The following is a 17,609-nucleotide window of genomic DNA, read 5'->3' as shown; positions in this document are numbered from 1 at the left end:
GCAACTTGTCTCCTCAGTCCCCAGACGTTTACAGACTGTTGTAAAGAGAAAAGGGGATGTCTCACAGTGGGAAACATGGCCTTGTCCCAACTTTTTTGAGATGTGTTGTTGTCATGAAATTTAAAATCTCCTAATTTTTCTCTTTAAATGATACATTTTCTCAGTTTAAACATTTGATATGTCACCTATGTTCTATTCTGAATAAAATATGGAATTTTGAAACTTCCACATCATTGCATTCCGTTTTTATTTACAATTTGTACTTTGTCCCAACTTTTTTGGAATCAGGGTTGTACCATAATATAGTTTAATTACTGTCTAATACACTATCTACTCTGTCTAATACTCTCTACTCCTGTCTAATACTCTCTCTACTACTGTCTGATAATATAGCTACTACTGTCTTATACTTCATCTAGTACTGTCTAATATTATATCTAGTACTGACTAGTACTGTCTAATACTCTGTGTACTACTGCCCGATAATTTATCTAGGACTGTCTAATACTCTATGTACTACTGTCCGATACTCTATGTACTACTGTCCGATACTCTATCTAGGACTGTCTAATACTCTATGCATTACTGTCCCATACTCTATCTAGGGCTGTCTAATACTCTATGTACTACTGTCCGATACTCTATCTAGGACTGTCTAATACTCCATGTACTATTGTCCGATACTCTATCTAGGACTGTCTAATACTCTATGCACTACTGTCCGATACTCTATCTAGTAATGTCTGACACTCTATCTAGGACTGTCTAATACTCTATGCACTACTGTCCGATACTCTATCTAGTAATGTCTGACACTCTATCTAGGACTGTCTAATACTCTATGTACTACTGTCTGATACTATATCTCCTACTGTGTAATACTCTAGCTACTACTGCCTGATACTCTATCTTGTACTGTCCAACAGCCTATGTATTACTAACTGATACTCTTTGCATTACTGTCCCATACTCTATCTAGGACTGTCCCATACTCTATCTAGTCCTGTCTAACACTCTATATATGACTATCTGTTACTCTAGCTACTACTGTTTGATACTTTATCTAGTACTCTCTGATACTCTATCTAGAACTGTCTGATGCCCCAGCTGCTACTGTGTGATACTCTATCTCCTGCTGTCTAATACTGTAGCTAATGTTGTTTAATACTCTCGCTCGCACTGTTTGATACTCTAGTTACTACTGTCTGATACTCTGTCTAGTACTGTCTGATACTCTATCTAGTACTATCTAATACTCTAGCTACTACTGTCTGCTACTCTACCTAGTACTGTCTGATACTCTAGCTACTACTGTCTGATACTCTACAGTATCTAGTGCTGTCTGATACTCTCGCTTGTACTGTCTGATACTCTAGCTCCAACTGTCTGATACTCTACCTAGTACTGTCTAATACTCTATCTAGTACTGTCTGATACTCTAATATTGTCTAATGCTCTAGCTAGTACTGTCTGATACTCGAGCTCGTACTGTCTGATATCCTATCTAGTATTGTCTGATACTCTATCTACTACTGTCTGATACCCTATCTGGTATTGTCTGATACTCTAGCTCATACTGTCTGACACCCCAGCTGCTACTGTGTAATACTCTGTCTCCTTCTGTCTAATACTCTGGCTAATATTGTTTAATACTCTATCTACTACTGTCTGATACTCTAGTTACGACTGTCTAATACTCTCAGTACTGTGGTCTAATATTCTACCTCCTACTGTATGATACTCTATCTACAGTATCTACATGTCTTTTAGGATGCCTCATCTGTTTAATCTAAATAATGCATTTGTATTTGGCTTTACAGTTAACTGATCTAATATATACCATACATCAGGGCAGCACGGTGGTGTAGTGGTTAGCACTGTTGCCTCACAACAAGAAGGTTCTGGGTTTGAGCCCAGCAGCCAGCAAGGGCCTTTCTGTGTGGCATTTGCATGTTCTCTCCACGTCTGCGTGGGTTTTGTCCGGGTGCTCCGGTTTCCCCCACAGTCCAAAGACATGCAGGTTAGGTTAACTGGTGACTCTAAATTGACCGTAGGTGTGAATGTGAGTGTGAATGGTTGTCTGTGTCTATATGTCAGCCCTGCGATGACCTGGTGACTTGTCCAGGGTGTACCCCGCCTCTCGCCCATAGTCAGCTGGGATAGGCTCCAGCTTGCCTGCAACCCTGTAGAACAGGATAAGCGCTACAGATAATGGATGGATGGATGGATGGATGGATGGATGGATGGATGGATGGATGGATGGATGGATACCATAAACCATATGTTAACATCAGTACACTTAACACAAACTAATATGTACCAGGAGCTGCCGTGGCCTCAAATGATTTGACAGCTCTCATGACAATTATAGTTATTGTTAATATGAGACACACATCACTGAAAGTAAACTGTCATGAGAGCCTATGGCATCTTCCATAACAGTTTTATGAATTCCTTAAATTTGGTCAATACTTTGACACTCCTGATATCGACTGGTGAAAATATTTTTTTTTATAAATACAAACATGACATGATATTCTATGACATGACAGTCATGACCTATATCAGTACCACAGATCGCACTGTAGATATTAAGCATCTATTCAGTGTACTAGACTACAGTGTGCTGAAAATCTCATTTATGTTAGGTGGAGTGAAGCATTGAGGGGGCATGCATGAAATAAGATCACTTTAAATGATGGAAGAATTATGAGCCTATTATATATATATATATATATATATATATATATATATATATATATATATATATATATATATATAAAAAATGCTCCTTGGTGGTTATCCCAATGCTTCATTCTCCCCAAACGGCCAACTGTAGTACAGGAAGTCCAACTGAAAGGATCCTTGTCGCCTTCAGAAAGCCTGTAAGCATGTAGTGTGTGTGTGTGTGTGTGTGTGTGTGTGTGTGTGTGTGTGTGTGTGTGTGTGTGTGAGAGAGAGAGAGAGAGATAAATGTAGTGTACATTACCCCCCCATCATCACCACCCCCTCTCCCACCCCATGTAGATTTTTCTGTGTTCCATGTTTGCTGTATGAACATTTCTGAGTGACCTTCAGTGTGCCGAGCCAGCACAAAATATGCATTTAAAAGGAATTGCTGAAATAAATATCCAGGCATGGAAGGAGATCATTTCCTTTGTACTGAGCAAGGCACACACATGCATCACTGTCTGCATGTGTGTGCTGCATTCCTCCAGCCATTTCATTTGCAGGGAAATTAACCATGTTCAGCACATAAACAAATGCAGTTGGTGCAATTACACTGCGTTCACAGCTGCTGAACCGACTTAGTCACGTCGTTAGCCAGGTTTCTTCTGAAGGAGGCAAAAATGCAATTAATGTATAAGTAAATGAATAAATAAAGGAGCAAATTGATCATAAACAAACATTATTCATAGGAAATCAACAAACATTATACATGTGAAAATTAATATTATGTAGAAAAACACTTCACAAAGAATAAAGCAAAATAAATTATTGATTTATTAATTTATTTATAGATAGATAGATAGATAGATAGATAGATAGATAGATAGATAGATAGATAGATAGATAGATAGATAGATAGTCTAAAGTCCTTCCCCTGCCAGGACCTGGTCTTCCCAGGCAGTCTCCTGTCCCAGTACCAACTACTCCCTTAAAGCTGTACTGCCTTTCAGATTTTTCAAGTGCAGGTCATACAAAGAATTTTCCCCGACACCCAATTATTTTTGTTTCGTGGACCAAAAGCTACTGAATTTGAATCACAGACTTCCAATTTTAGGAGTTTTTTTTTAAATAGAACAATTGATGAATTTAGAGCCATGTGGCCCTAAATTCTCTGCTATTTTTTCCTGCTTCACCGTGACCCAATTCAAGATACGACATCATGCATCACGGGGTGGACTTTCCTCGTTCGCGCAAGGCATTGTAGGATACAAATTTGAAACAGGAGCAAAAAATAGAGGACATGAGTGTGTGACTGAAACATGAAAGACCGACTACAGTAACGGAAAGCGAGAAGAAAAGATGTTATGTTATATATGAAGGAAAGAAAATGCAGGACCAAACTAATAAATATCGGGAGTCAGCGAGCACCTTGGTGTGATCAGCTGTTCGTTTAGAGACAGAATGATGGAACTGTCAGTGCACGGTCAAAGGTAAATCTGTAGTAATGCAACACTGTGGATGCCAGCTGCCGTAAAACCCAAAAGAAGAAGACGAAGGTTAGCATGCGCATGCGTGCACGGACTTCCTCTGTCTGCACGACTGCGTGAAATAAGCGATTTCATGCACATTATTTGCTAGGGAATCCCCTCAAATTAAATAACTTCCCGGTCACAGAATGGCCTGGTTTTTTTTTTTTAGATACAGAAATAAACATGTAACACAATGATGAAATTTCAGAGGGAACTGAATTTCACCTGTTTTATGAAATCGAAACTTTTAAGGTGGCACCAATCTCCGTTTCAGTAGCCCTCAGCCTCTTGCCTATACAGCAGGGGGCTGCTCCTCTGGTAACTGCAAGAGTTTGACTCCGTAATTGCATCTGTATTGCAGTGTGTCTTACCAGACAGCAGTAGGTACCATTTTTATTATGGGCTTTGGTATGACCCGCCCACAAGTAGAACTCATGATCTCCTGATCGAGAGGCGGACACGCTAACCACTAGGCCAGCTTGCGATAGATAGATAGATAGATAGATAGATAGATAGATAGATAGATAGATAGATAGATAGATAGATAGATAGAGTGGTGCTTGAAAGTTTGTGAACCCTTTAGAATTTTCTATATTTCTGCATAAATATGACCCAAAACATCATCAGATTTTCACACAAGTCCTAAAAGTAGATAAAGAGAACCCAGTTAAACAAATAAGACAAAAATATTATACTTGGTCATTTATTTATTGAGGAAAATGATCCAATATTACATATCTGTGAGTGGCAAAAGTATGTGAACCTTTGCTTTCAGTATCTGGTGTGACCCCCTTGTGCAGCAATAACTGCAACTAAACGTTTCCGGTAACTGTTGATCAGTCCTGCACACCGGCTTGGAGGAATTTTAGCCCGTTCCTCCGTACAGAACAGCTTCAACTCTGGGATGTTGGTGGGTTTCCTCACATGAACTGCTCACTTCAGGTCCTTCCACAACATTTCCATTGGATTAAGGTCAGGGCTTTGACTTGGCCATTCCAAAACGTTAACTTTATTCTTCTTTCACCATTCTTTGGAAGAATGACTTGTGTGCTTAGGGTTGTTGTCTTGCTGCATGACCCACCTTCTCTTGAGATTCAGTTCATGGACAGATGTCCTGACATTTTCCTTTAGAATTCGCTGGTATAATTCAGAATTCATTGTTCCATCAATGATGGCAAGCCGTCCTGGCCCAGATGCAGCAAAACAGGCCCAAACCATGATACTACCACCACCATGTTTCACAGATGGGATAAGGTTCTTGTGCTGGAATGCAGTGTTTTCCTTTCTCCAAACATAACGCTTCTCATTTAAACCAAAAAGTTCTATTTTGGTCTCATCCTTCCACAAAATATTTTTCCAATAGCCTTCTGGCTTGTCCACATGCTCTTTAGCAAACTGCAGATGAGCAGCAATGTTCTTTTTGGAGAGCAGTGGCTTTCTCCTTGCAACCCTGTCATGCACACCATTGTTGTTCAGTGTTCTCCTGATGGTGGACTCATGAACATCAACATTAGCCAATTTGAGAGAGGCCTTCAGTTGCTTAGAAGTTACCCTGGGGTCATTTGTGACCTCGGCGACTATTACATGCCTTGCTCTTGGAGTGATCTTTATTGGTCGACCACTCCTGGGGAGGGTAACAATGGTCTTGAATTTCCTCCATTTGTACACAATCTGTCTGACTGTGGATTGGTGGAGTCCAAACTCTTTAGAGATGGTTTTGTAACCTTTTCCAGCCTGATGAGCATCAACAACGCTTTTTCTGAGGTCCTCAGAAATCTCCTTTGTTCGTGCCATGATACACTTCCACAAACATGTGTAGTGAAAGAGATCAGACTTTGATAGATCCCTGTTCTTTAAATAAAACATGGTGCCCACTCACACCTGATTGGCATCCCATTGATTGAAAACACCTGACTCTAATTTCACCTTCAAATTAACTGCTAATCCTAGAGGTTCACATACTTTTGCCACTCACAGATATGTAATATTGGATCATTTTCCTCAATAAATAAATGACCAAGTATAATATTTTTGTCTCATTTGTTTAACTGGGTTCTCTTTATCTACTTTTAGGACTTGTGTGAAAATCTGATGATGTTTTAGGTCATATTTATGCAGAAATATAGAAAATTCTAAAGGGTTCACAAACTTTCAAGCACCACTATAGATAGATAGATAGATAGATAGATAGATAGATAGATAGATAGATAGATAGATAGATAGATGGATAGATGGATGCCCACAAGCTTGCCATCAGTCACAGTATCTGTCCTTGGTCGCTTATTGAGCTGAATCCAAGCACTCACCTTTTCCCAGTAGGCTTTGGGAATTATGCTCAGCTACCTGATATAGATGAGACTGTTTATTTTTTCAAGGAAAATGTAATAAAGTCTACCATTTTTATTGCCCACTGATCCCCCAGTGCTGAAACTGAGCACTTCAGGTGCTGCTCCATAAGCCTTTTTCTTGATCCGGATTTCATTTTGCAGATGGGACACGTTTGTGATAATGAAATGCATGTTTGAGACAAAGACATCAGACTATTGATGAATATCAAGCCTCTGTGTGTACTGAGTGCTGTCCTGCATCTCTAGTTGATCTGTCTTCATTCTTTTTTGTCCTCTGTGTGCTTCACATCCTCTCATATCCGAACACTTTCATTTAATAACACTGGAAACTCTTCTTTCAAAGTCAAACTGGTGACAACACAGTGGGTAGTTTTCCTCTTGCGATTCGTTGCGATGAATAATTCTGTGTACATTTGTCAGAAACAGGATTAATATTGTCATCAGTGGTGCGGTTTATAGTGTATCAGTGTTTCACTGATCTTTAGGGCTTGCATGTCATCCATATAAACTTTAGTGATGTGTTTAGGAATCATGAGCTCCCACACCATGCATCAAATGAGTTAATGACTGATGTGCATTTAGTGAATTCCTGTTAGAACACACTGATAAATTGTCCCTTCTGCAATCAACAAAGCGAGTGCTTTCCCATTAATAAGTAGCATGTAGTGTAAACATGTCGAGTAACAGTGTGTGAGACTTCTCTGAGCGCAGTGTTCAAACTTATTTTCTTTTTCTTTCTTTCTTATTTTTTTTTCATCAGCGTAAACACTCGTTCCGCCACGCTGAACAGACAGGTGTGCAGCACTTGCTTGTTCAACACATTTCCTGTTTGGTATGATCACACACTTTGATGAACATCACAGCGTCTCGCAATTTAAACATGGTTTACCAGTTTTGTGTGTGGGCTGATGGGTTCATGCGTGCACGTGGGTGTGACTGCACATGTGCATGTTATTTTATTTTCCTTTTTTTTTTACTTTGCTCGTTCTCTTCTCACTGCTCACTTTGCTGTGGGCTCATTTGCTTCTCTAGCCGAAGGGAATAGTCTAACTCCTGGGACTCTTCTCCATGCTGAATTTACAGTATACACACCACAAAGACGTACATTATAGCTCTTCGCCGAAACCTCCATAACACCATACGTTGTGCTCAGGGCATCAATCTTGGGTTATGCACACAGTGTTGTGGATCAGCCTCTCTCAGGGGTGTTAATAATAACAAACAGCCCTGTGTCAAACTGAGACAAACACAAATGCACATAGTCATCAAACATGATGGATCATATCGGTCACTTTATGTTGTATTTATTTTATTCTTGAGCAAACTAACTTTATTTATGTCCTTCTGTCAGATAAATATTGAATAATGCAGTATTAAGGACTCATGGGGATAAATGCTCAGATGACTTGTACCTGATTTGTGGTGTTGGATGTTGTTGATGAGCCCCTGTGTCTATATAGCAACGTGTAAAAACCTGATTCGATAACAAAGAGGTGTTTTTAATTTCATTATGATTACAATTATCTTTCTGAAGCCATTTCTTTGTAATGGAAGGGACAATATTACAGAACCTACCTGAAGTAACTCAAAATCTGGATTTCATCACGACAATGATGAATTTTCTGATACAACTGTTTGTTAATTAAAGAATAATGCATTGCATTTTTTTCTAGATAGATAGATAGATAGATAGATAGATAGATAGATAGATAGATAGATAGATAAAATGTAATCCTTGGTAATTTGCTGTGGTAAATAATATAAATAAAAGTCTTTAGGATATGCTGTTATTGGAAAATAATCAATTACAAGGTGGTAACAATAACTCCTCTTCATGCTTGACCTCGCTACACCAGCTTGATGTTGATTATTTTCCTTTAACAGCACATTTCCAAGTGTTTTATTCCTTGCATAAAGCACATTTGCTCACAGTTAATTGCTGTTAAAAGTTCTATCGAAATACAGTTTTCATAAACTACATGAGCAAACCTTTGCACTTGAAATGAGCATGTGTGGTTTAACACAAGCATGCACCTAAGCACATCTGAACACACACACACACACACACACACGCACACACACACACACACACACAGATGTTCAAACTGCTGTAGAAAAAAAAATGGGGCCTGTGAAAAGTGGTATTACTGTGAGTCAGACAGAGAGAGAGAGAGAGAGAGAGAGAGAGAGAGAGAGAGAGGAGGGCCATAATATACACTCACCAGCCACTTTATTAGGAACGCCCATCCACCTGCAGATGTTTGATGCAGTTCTCTAATCAGCCGATCCCTTGACAGCAGCACAATGCATCAAATAATGCAGATACAAATCAAGAGCTTCAGTTCATGTTCACTTCATTCAAACATCAGAATGGGAAAAACTGTGATCTCAAAGTGTGACTTGCACTGTGGCATGGGTGTTGGTTTGAGTATTTCAGAACCTGCTGATCTCCTGGGGTTTTCACACACAACAGTCTGCAGAGTTTACGCAGAATGGTGCAAAAAAAAAACAGTGAGTGAGTGAGTGACAGTTCTGTGGGTGGAAACAAATGCCTTGTTGATAAGAGAGCTCAGAGAAAAATGGACAGATTGGTTCAGGCTTTTTGGCCAGGAAGGATATAGTAACTCAGAGCAACTCTTTACAACCGTGGTGAGCAGAAAAGCATCTCAGCATGCAGCAGCAAAAGAACACATTGGGTTCCAGTCCTGCAGCCAAGAACAGGGATCTTAGAATCAAGAACAAGTTCCGATTAAAGGTGCCAGTGAGTGTATATTTGTTTATTTATTCCTTATTAGGGGGTGTGATCGGGCGGCACGGTGGTGTAGTGGTTAGCGCTGTCGCCTCACAGCAAGAAGGTCTGGGTTCGAGCCCCGTGGCCGGCGAGGGCCTTTCTGTGTGGAGTTTGCATGTTCTCCCCGTGTCTGCGTGGGTTTCCTCCGGGTGCCCCGGTTTCCCCCACAGTCCAAAGACATGCAGGTTAGGTTAACTGGTGACTCTAAATTGACCGTAGGTGTGAATGTGAGTGTGAATGGTTGTCTGTGTCTATGTGTCAGCCCTGTGATGACCTGGCGACTTGTCCAGGGTGTACCCCGCCTTTCGCCCGTAGTCAGCTGGGATAGGCTCCAGCTTGCCTGCGACCCTGTAGAACAGGATAAAGCGGCTAGAGATAATGAGATGAGATGAGATGAGATGAGATGAGATGAGATGAGATGAGAGGGGGTGTGATCAAGACTGAGTTGAAAGGCCGGTGTAAAGCAGTGTGTGTGTGGGGGGGGGGGGGGGGATAATTGATGGGGCCTTGGCACGCCTACACACTCTTCTCACACACTGATAGCTGTGACATTTTTATGTGTCCTCACTCAGTCACCAAACTCTGAAGAACAGAGTCTTCTAGAGTCTTATAATGCATTATGTTTATAAATCATTGTGCTACATGGAACACATAAAAACTATAACATTTAAAAAAGGATCTACAAGGGCACTTGGTAGAGTGCATATCTCTGCCAAGCCACATATTCTGATTTGCATCAAAATCTAATCAATTGTTCCTTGGCCCATGGCTCAGCTTTCCTCAAAGTTTCATCAAAATCTGTTCACTACTTTTTGAGTTATGTTAGAAAAAGACAAACTAACTAACAAACGGAGGCAAAAACATGACCTCCTCCATCAAAGATGCTGGAGGTAACTAAAAGTGCAATTAGGCAAAAATATATATCTCTGCCCCAGTGTATTAGTTATTTATTTATTTTTTTAATGTTTTGGGACATCAGGTAAAATTTTCTAAGCTCATGCAGTGTGTGTTTCTCAGTCTGAATGTATTTATGTTCTTACACTTGGCCCAAATGCTCAAGTCCTCATTTGGGACTTGAACCTTTTATCGTGCAATTGTTACTGATTATCTCACAACTTTTTATCTTGTAACTGTGAATCGTTGCAATTTCATGCTTAAAGAATATACGCAGAACCATGGCCTTACTTTTTGTTTATAAATGCCTTGAGACCTCAAGAATGGCACAGGAATAGTTTTAAGCATTAACAATAAATCTAATATAGTAATTTTTATGATTAAAGTGATTTATAGAGGTAGCGGTCTGAGTGAATGACCTTGACGTCCGTAACATCACAGCAGGAAGTCTATCGGTCTCATCGCCATTTCTGCTACACTAAAACACAGAGCTAACTGCAACTCCGATCCTCCATTTTGAGCTAATTTATTGCCATGTCATGTAGATGTGTTGCTGGCAGGTGCAGCAACACAACAGAAGGTGGATTTACGTTGCATTCATGGCCCAAGAATGTTCAAACTGCAAAGATTTGGACGCGTTTTGCGAGAAGTTCACGGGCACATTGGGAGCCAATGAAGTGGTCTCTCTTCTGCTCTGCACATTTTACTGAAGACTCGTATGAGACCTCTGATCTGTTGAGGAACATTGGCTATAAGCCCGTATTGAAAGAGGGTGCAGTACCAACAATTAAAGGAAAAGAAAACTACAAGAAAAGGAAAGTAAGTTCAGTTGCACCAGTTCTCCCAGAATGCGAGCTGAGGGTTGTTGGTAAAGCCCGGGATGGAACAGGACGTGACATATTATCGCTCGGGCAGTCACCTCCCCACGGTTATTGCTAAAACTGGCGACGTCCCGTCCCGGGTTTTAGTGTCCGAATCCCATTTCACCCCTTGGACCAACCCCTTGGCCCTTCCCCTCCATTTTGCGCGTTCACGTGAAGGGGTAGGGGTATCCCAATCCCAGTTAACGCTGAGGGGTAGGGGAAGGGGGAGGGCTTCTGTACCCCTCCAAACGGAGATTTTCCTGGAGCAGACTCCGAACGAAGGGGTTTGAGTGATTTCCCACAATGCCATGCGGATTTCAGCGAGATTTCATGCGGATTTCAGAAAGATGGCGGTTCCCGCGGCGAAAGATTGTCATAAATGTATTTTCTCCATTATTTACGTGTTTTAAGTTGTTATCCAGAGGAAACACGCCGCTTGATTCGCTTTCGAGCTGAGAATGAGCAGCGATTTCTGAAATCCAAGCTGCTGCTAAAAAGCTTTGGGAGTGAGTATTGTTTTCGGTTGCTTTACTGCGTACGTTTTGTTCTGTTATTCTCGCTTTTATTGTTTACATGAGTGTTCTGACACCTCATTCTGTCGGATGTGGTGCACGAAGCGCCAAAGATATCCCATTCAGTGGTGTTAGTTAACAAATCACACCCTGCCAGCAGAGATTTCTGGTTCTGGCTCTGACTGTAGCGGCTGGTCGCAGCCAATGACGCATTTGGTCGCGTTTTGCTAACGTAAACGCTGACGGAGGTATGCGATGACGTATGCGATCGTTGAAGGGCTATCCCAATACGTAAGGGTTTAATTTCAAGCCCTATCCCTTGTAGCTCAGTTTCAAGGGGAAGGGCCAAGGGGAAGGCGGAGGGGAAGGGGGAGGGGTAGGGGTAGAAACTAGAATTGGGATTGGGCCAGTAATTGCCTAAGCCGAGCAGTAATGGCAGAGTACTCAGTATGGAGAAAATGGAGAATGAGTGGACCAGCCCTCTGATTTCTCTGCTGGATATGCTCGCCTCAGCAGGAAGAAGCGAATGAACAGAGAACTGAACGAACAACTGAAAGTCAGATTGTTTCAAAACAACTGGCCACAAGATCGGCCTTCAAGAAGCGAGAACACAGACGGGTAAGCTCTGACTCTCATTTGGATAAAAAACAACAAAAACAACAACATGCTGTTTGCCTGCATTTAGATTAATCCATGTAACTTGTATTGTGTGTTTAAGTTAGCGGTATAAGATTATTTAATTTGCTTCAGAATGTGATTGTCTCAGTTCATCTGATTATTTAATGAGCCTTTTACGTTTTATCAGTGAAAATGTATGCATGTACATGTATGTTGCATAAGTTACAACACCTATCCTGTTTTAATGAGAGTCAACTCACAATCAGTGAAGTCAAATCTGTCTTAGTTGAGCAAGTCAGTAACAGGATTTCTTACTTTCACCATAAACTTTTATTTATATGACTTTGGTCTAGGGCAGCACGGTAGTGTAGTGGTTAGCGCTGTCGCCTCACAGCAAGAAGGTCTGGGTTCGAGCCCCGTGGCTGGCGAGGGCCTTTCTGTGTGGAGTTTGCATGTTCTCTCCGTGTCTGCGTGGGTTTCCTCCAGGTGCCCCGGTTTCCCCCACAGTCCAAAGACATGCAGGTTAGGTTAACTGGTGACTCTAAATTGAGCGTAGGTGTGAATGTGAGTGTGAATGGTTGTCTGTGTCTATGTGTCAGCCCTGTGATGACCTGGCGACTTGTCCAGGGTGTACCCCGCCTTTCGCCCGTAGTCAGCTGGGATAGGCTCCAGCTTGCCAGCGACCCTGTAGAACAGGATAAAGCGGCTACAGATGATGAGATGAGACTTTGGTCTATAGCTGTAAAAGGCCTCGGCCTTAAAACCAGTTACCATAGTGACGTCATGCACTCAGGGCTGGCTGGCTCAGCGGGGCAGCTCAAATGCCAACTTTGCGGTTGATTTTAACTATCAAAAATATATTTTTTAATTCCCATTTATACAGCGTACAAAAGTCAAGGATGGAGATACTATCCACTTAGAAATTTATTTAAAAATAAAGGTTCTGCATATTTCCTTTAAGCATATTGTCCTATCATCAACCCCCAAACCAAATAACACCAAACACAACAGACACCCTCTTCCTGCAGCAACAGCTGCTTCTGAAAATATTACTTCAGGGAGGTTATAATCCTGGTTTATACCCTACAACATGCACTTGTATTGGTGTAGTTTGATTATTGGAAACAGAAGCAATAACTAGAAGTTACATGCTATTAACAAGTAATTGTTGAGATCAATTAGCATCAATTGTGTGATCGTTGAAATTGCGAGAAAGTACCTCATGGCCATGAGGTAAAAAAAAAAAAAAAGTAATTGTGTGATATTAACTCACAGTCAAGAGAGTCTGAAAGTAATGACCTGAGTTCTGACTCGAGAAAGTGCCTTATGGTTATGAGGGGGAAAAATGCAATTGTGTGATATTAACTTTCAGTCATGACAAAGAAAAGTAGCAGTTAGATGAAAATAACTTACAATTATGAGATAAAAATGTCTCAATTGTGCAGTATGACTTGAAATTACTTGAAAATTATAGAAACGAATCACATTTCTGATATACTGACTTGCATTTGTGAGAGAAAAGTCACAGTTGCATGAAAATAAATTATTATTAATAATAATAATAATAATAATAATAATAATAATAATAATAATAATAAAATGCAACTGAGAGAATACAAATTGCAATTCTATCATAATAAAAATAGTAACTCAGAATTGTGCGATAAAAAGTAACATTTGCATAAAAACTTGCAATGATGAGATAAAAATGTCTCAGTTGTTTGATATTAATTGAATTACTTGAAATTTATATATATTACACACTGACATGACTATCTGACATACTGACTTGCATTTGTGAGAAAAAAGCCACAGTTGCATTAATAATAATAATAATAATAATAATAATAATAATAATAATAATAATTTATTATTATTATTATTATTATTATTATTATTATTATTATTATTATAACCTACAACTGAGGGAATAAAAATTTCAATTCTATCATAATAGAGATAGGAACTCAGAATTGTGAGATTTAAAAAAGTAACATTTGCATGGAAAAAAATTGCATTTCTGAGAAAATTTTGAACTGTGAAAATTAACTCACAACTGCAAGATAAAAAGTCAAAATTGTGAGATAAATCAGTGTACTGTTTTCTCATACATGCCAAAAACGATGTTCCTTCGAGCTGAGTGTATACTTAGAAGAAGCAAAACACACTGAGATGAAACGTGTATCATGATGGATGGGAAAGATGGCTAAAAACAGGCATGTTTGTAGTTGATAGCAACCCAGTGAGCTTTCTCACCTCTTGCTCTCAGTTGAGCCTCTCTCTGTGAAGCAAATCCAGCATGTATTAGCCAGCAGGAAGTGCTCTGCACATGCATGTGTTTAAATGTGAATGTGTTTTTCAATCCGTGCTTGTTAGCCAGTGCAGGCTCCTCTCCCCTGTGCCTCTGTGTCTGACCGGGGAGGATTATCAAAAATTCACACTCTTATGTAGATTCATCCTGTCTCCTTCTTACTGGTGGAGAGGCAGAGCGAGAGATGAGAGGGGCTCAGGAGCAATGGAGGAGAGGCACAGGAGCTTGCCTGGAGCAGCACACAAACATCAAGAGAGTCTGAAAGTAATGACCTGAGTTCTGTTCATCATCTCTCTCACTTTCTTTCTCTCTCTTCATTCCCACAGCCGCCGGACCCTGCGGCATTATGATGGACCCTCAGGCTATTCAACTTGACACACACAAACACACACACGCATATATATATATATATATATATATATATATATATATATATATATATGGTGTATATATATATATATATATATATATATATACACACAACCCCAATTCCAAAAAAGTTGGGACAAAGTACAAATTGTAAATAAAAATGGAATGCAATAATTTACAAATCTCAAAAACTGATATTGTATTCACAATAGAACATAGACAACATATCAAATGTCGAAAGTGAGACATTTTGAAATTTCATGCGAAATATTGGCTCATTTGAAATTTCATGACAGCAACACATCTCAAAAAAGTTGGGACAGGGGCAATAAGAGGCTGGAAAAGTTAAAGGTACAAAAAAGAAACAGCTGGAGGACCAAATTGCAACTCATTAGGTCAATTGGCAATAGGTCATTAACATGACTGGGTATAAAAAGAGCATCTTGGAGTGGCAGCGGCTCACAGAAGTAAAGATGGGAAGAGGATCACCAATCCCCCTAATTCTGCACCGACAAATAGTGGAGCAATATCAGAAAGGAGTTCGACAGTGTAAAATTGCAAAGAGTTTGAACATATCATCATCTACAGTGCATAATATCATCAAAAGATTCAGAGAATCTGGAAGAATCTCTGTGCATAAGGGTCAAGGCCGGAAAACCATACTGGGTGCCCGTGATCTTCGGGCCCTTAGATGGCACTGCATCACATACAGGCATGCTTCTGTATTGGAAATCACAAAATGGGCTCAGGAATATTTCCAGAGAACATTATCTGTGAACACAATTCACCGTGCCATCCACCGTTGCCAGCTAAAACTCTATAGTTCAAAGAAGAAGCCGTATCTAAACATGATCCAGAAGCGCAGACGTCTTCTCTGGGCCAAGGCTCATTTAAAATGGACTGTGGCAAAGTGGAAAACTGTTCTGTGGTCAGACGAATCAAAATTTGAAGTTCTTTATGGAAATCAGGGACGCCGTGTCATTCGGACTAAAGCTTACACATCTGGAAAGACTTCCATCAATGCTGAAAGGTATATCCAGGTTCTAGAGCAACATATGCTCCCATCCAGACGATGTCTCTTTCAGGGAAGACCTTGCATTTTCCAACATGACAATGCCAAACCACATACTGCATCAATTACAGCATCATGGCTGCGTAGAAGAAGGGTCTGGGTACTGAACTGGCCAGCCTGCAGTCCAGATCTTTCACCCATAGAAAACATTTGGCGCATCATAAAACGGAAGATAAGACAAAAAAGACCTAAGACATTTGAGCAACTAGAATCCTACATTAGACAAGAATGGGTTAACATTCCTATCCCTAAACTTGAGCAACTTGTCTCCTCAGTCCCCAGACGTTTACAGACTGTTGTAAAGAGAAAAGGGGATGTCTCACAGTGGTAAACATGGCCTTGTCCCAACTTTTTTGAGATGTGTTGTCATGAAATTTAAAATCACCTAATTTTTCTCTTTAAATGATACATTTTCTCAGTTTAAACATTTGATATGTCATCTATGTTCTACTCTGAATAAAATATGGAATTTTGAAACTTCCACATCATTGCATTCTGTTTTTATTTACAGTTTGTACTTTGTCCCAACTTTTTTGGAATCGAGGTTGTAGTTCTGGTCAGACGTTTACATACAGTGACATTAATGTCATTTTGGATATGAATGTCATGGCAATATTTGGCCTTTCAGTAATTTCTTTGAACTGTTTTTTTTTTTTTTTCTGTGGCAGAATGATTGTACGGCAAACATCTTTAAAAAAAAAAAAACACTAGAATTTGGTGCACAAGTTTTAATTTTCTTTGGTTTTCTGTGTGTGTGTGTGTGTGTGTGTGTGTGTGTGTGTGTGAGAGAGAGAGAGAGAGAGATATGATATGATATGATATGATATGATATGATATGATATGATATGATATGATATGATATGATATGACCTGGAGGCCACTCGAGCAAAAACGAATTGACTCTGAACTCTTCCAGTCTTCTTTCGGTCAGTTTTCCATGATGAGATGGAAAGTCACAGTGCAGTCTAGCACACATGCCTTTCATCATGATTGGCACAGGTGCAAAGGGACCATTTATCATCTCTGTGTGTATTTACGTACAGTAAGATTGGACGTCAAGTGTAATTAAAATTCCAAAGTGGGCCTCTGCTGTTCGTAATAGTGGCACATTTAAGATAAAAGTGGCCTCTCAAATTCCACAATCTGCATGAACTCTATCATCTCTCTCTCTCTCTCTCTCTCTCTCTCTCTCTCTCTCCCAGATTTTGTCTAAAAGAATACTCCAATTTTTTTTTCAGCATAATCTATATCCAACACATCTGTAGTGTACACACGATTACCACGGACAAGAAGTGTGTTCATGTGCAGGGTCATGGGCAAGCTGGAGCCTATCCCAGCTGGCTATGGGTGAGAGGCGCGGTACACCCTAGACAAGTCACCAGATCATCACAGGGCTGACACATAGAGACAAACAACAATTCACACTCACGATCAATTGAGAGCCACCAATTAACCTAACCTGCATGTCTGGACTGTAGGGGAAACCGGAGCACCCGGAGGAAACCCATGCAGACATGGGGAGAGCATGCAAACTCCACACAGAAAGGCCCCCATTGGCCATTGGGCTCAAACCTAGAACCTTCTTGCTGTGAGATGACAGTGCTAACCACTACACCACCATACCAACAGAAA

The sequence above is a fragment of the Neoarius graeffei genome, chromosome 22 (genome assembly GCF_027579695.1).
Source record: "Neoarius graeffei isolate fNeoGra1 chromosome 22, fNeoGra1.pri, whole genome shotgun sequence".
NCBI lineage: Eukaryota > Metazoa > Chordata > Actinopteri > Siluriformes > Ariidae > Neoarius > Neoarius graeffei.
This window is presented reverse-complemented; position numbering follows the sequence as displayed.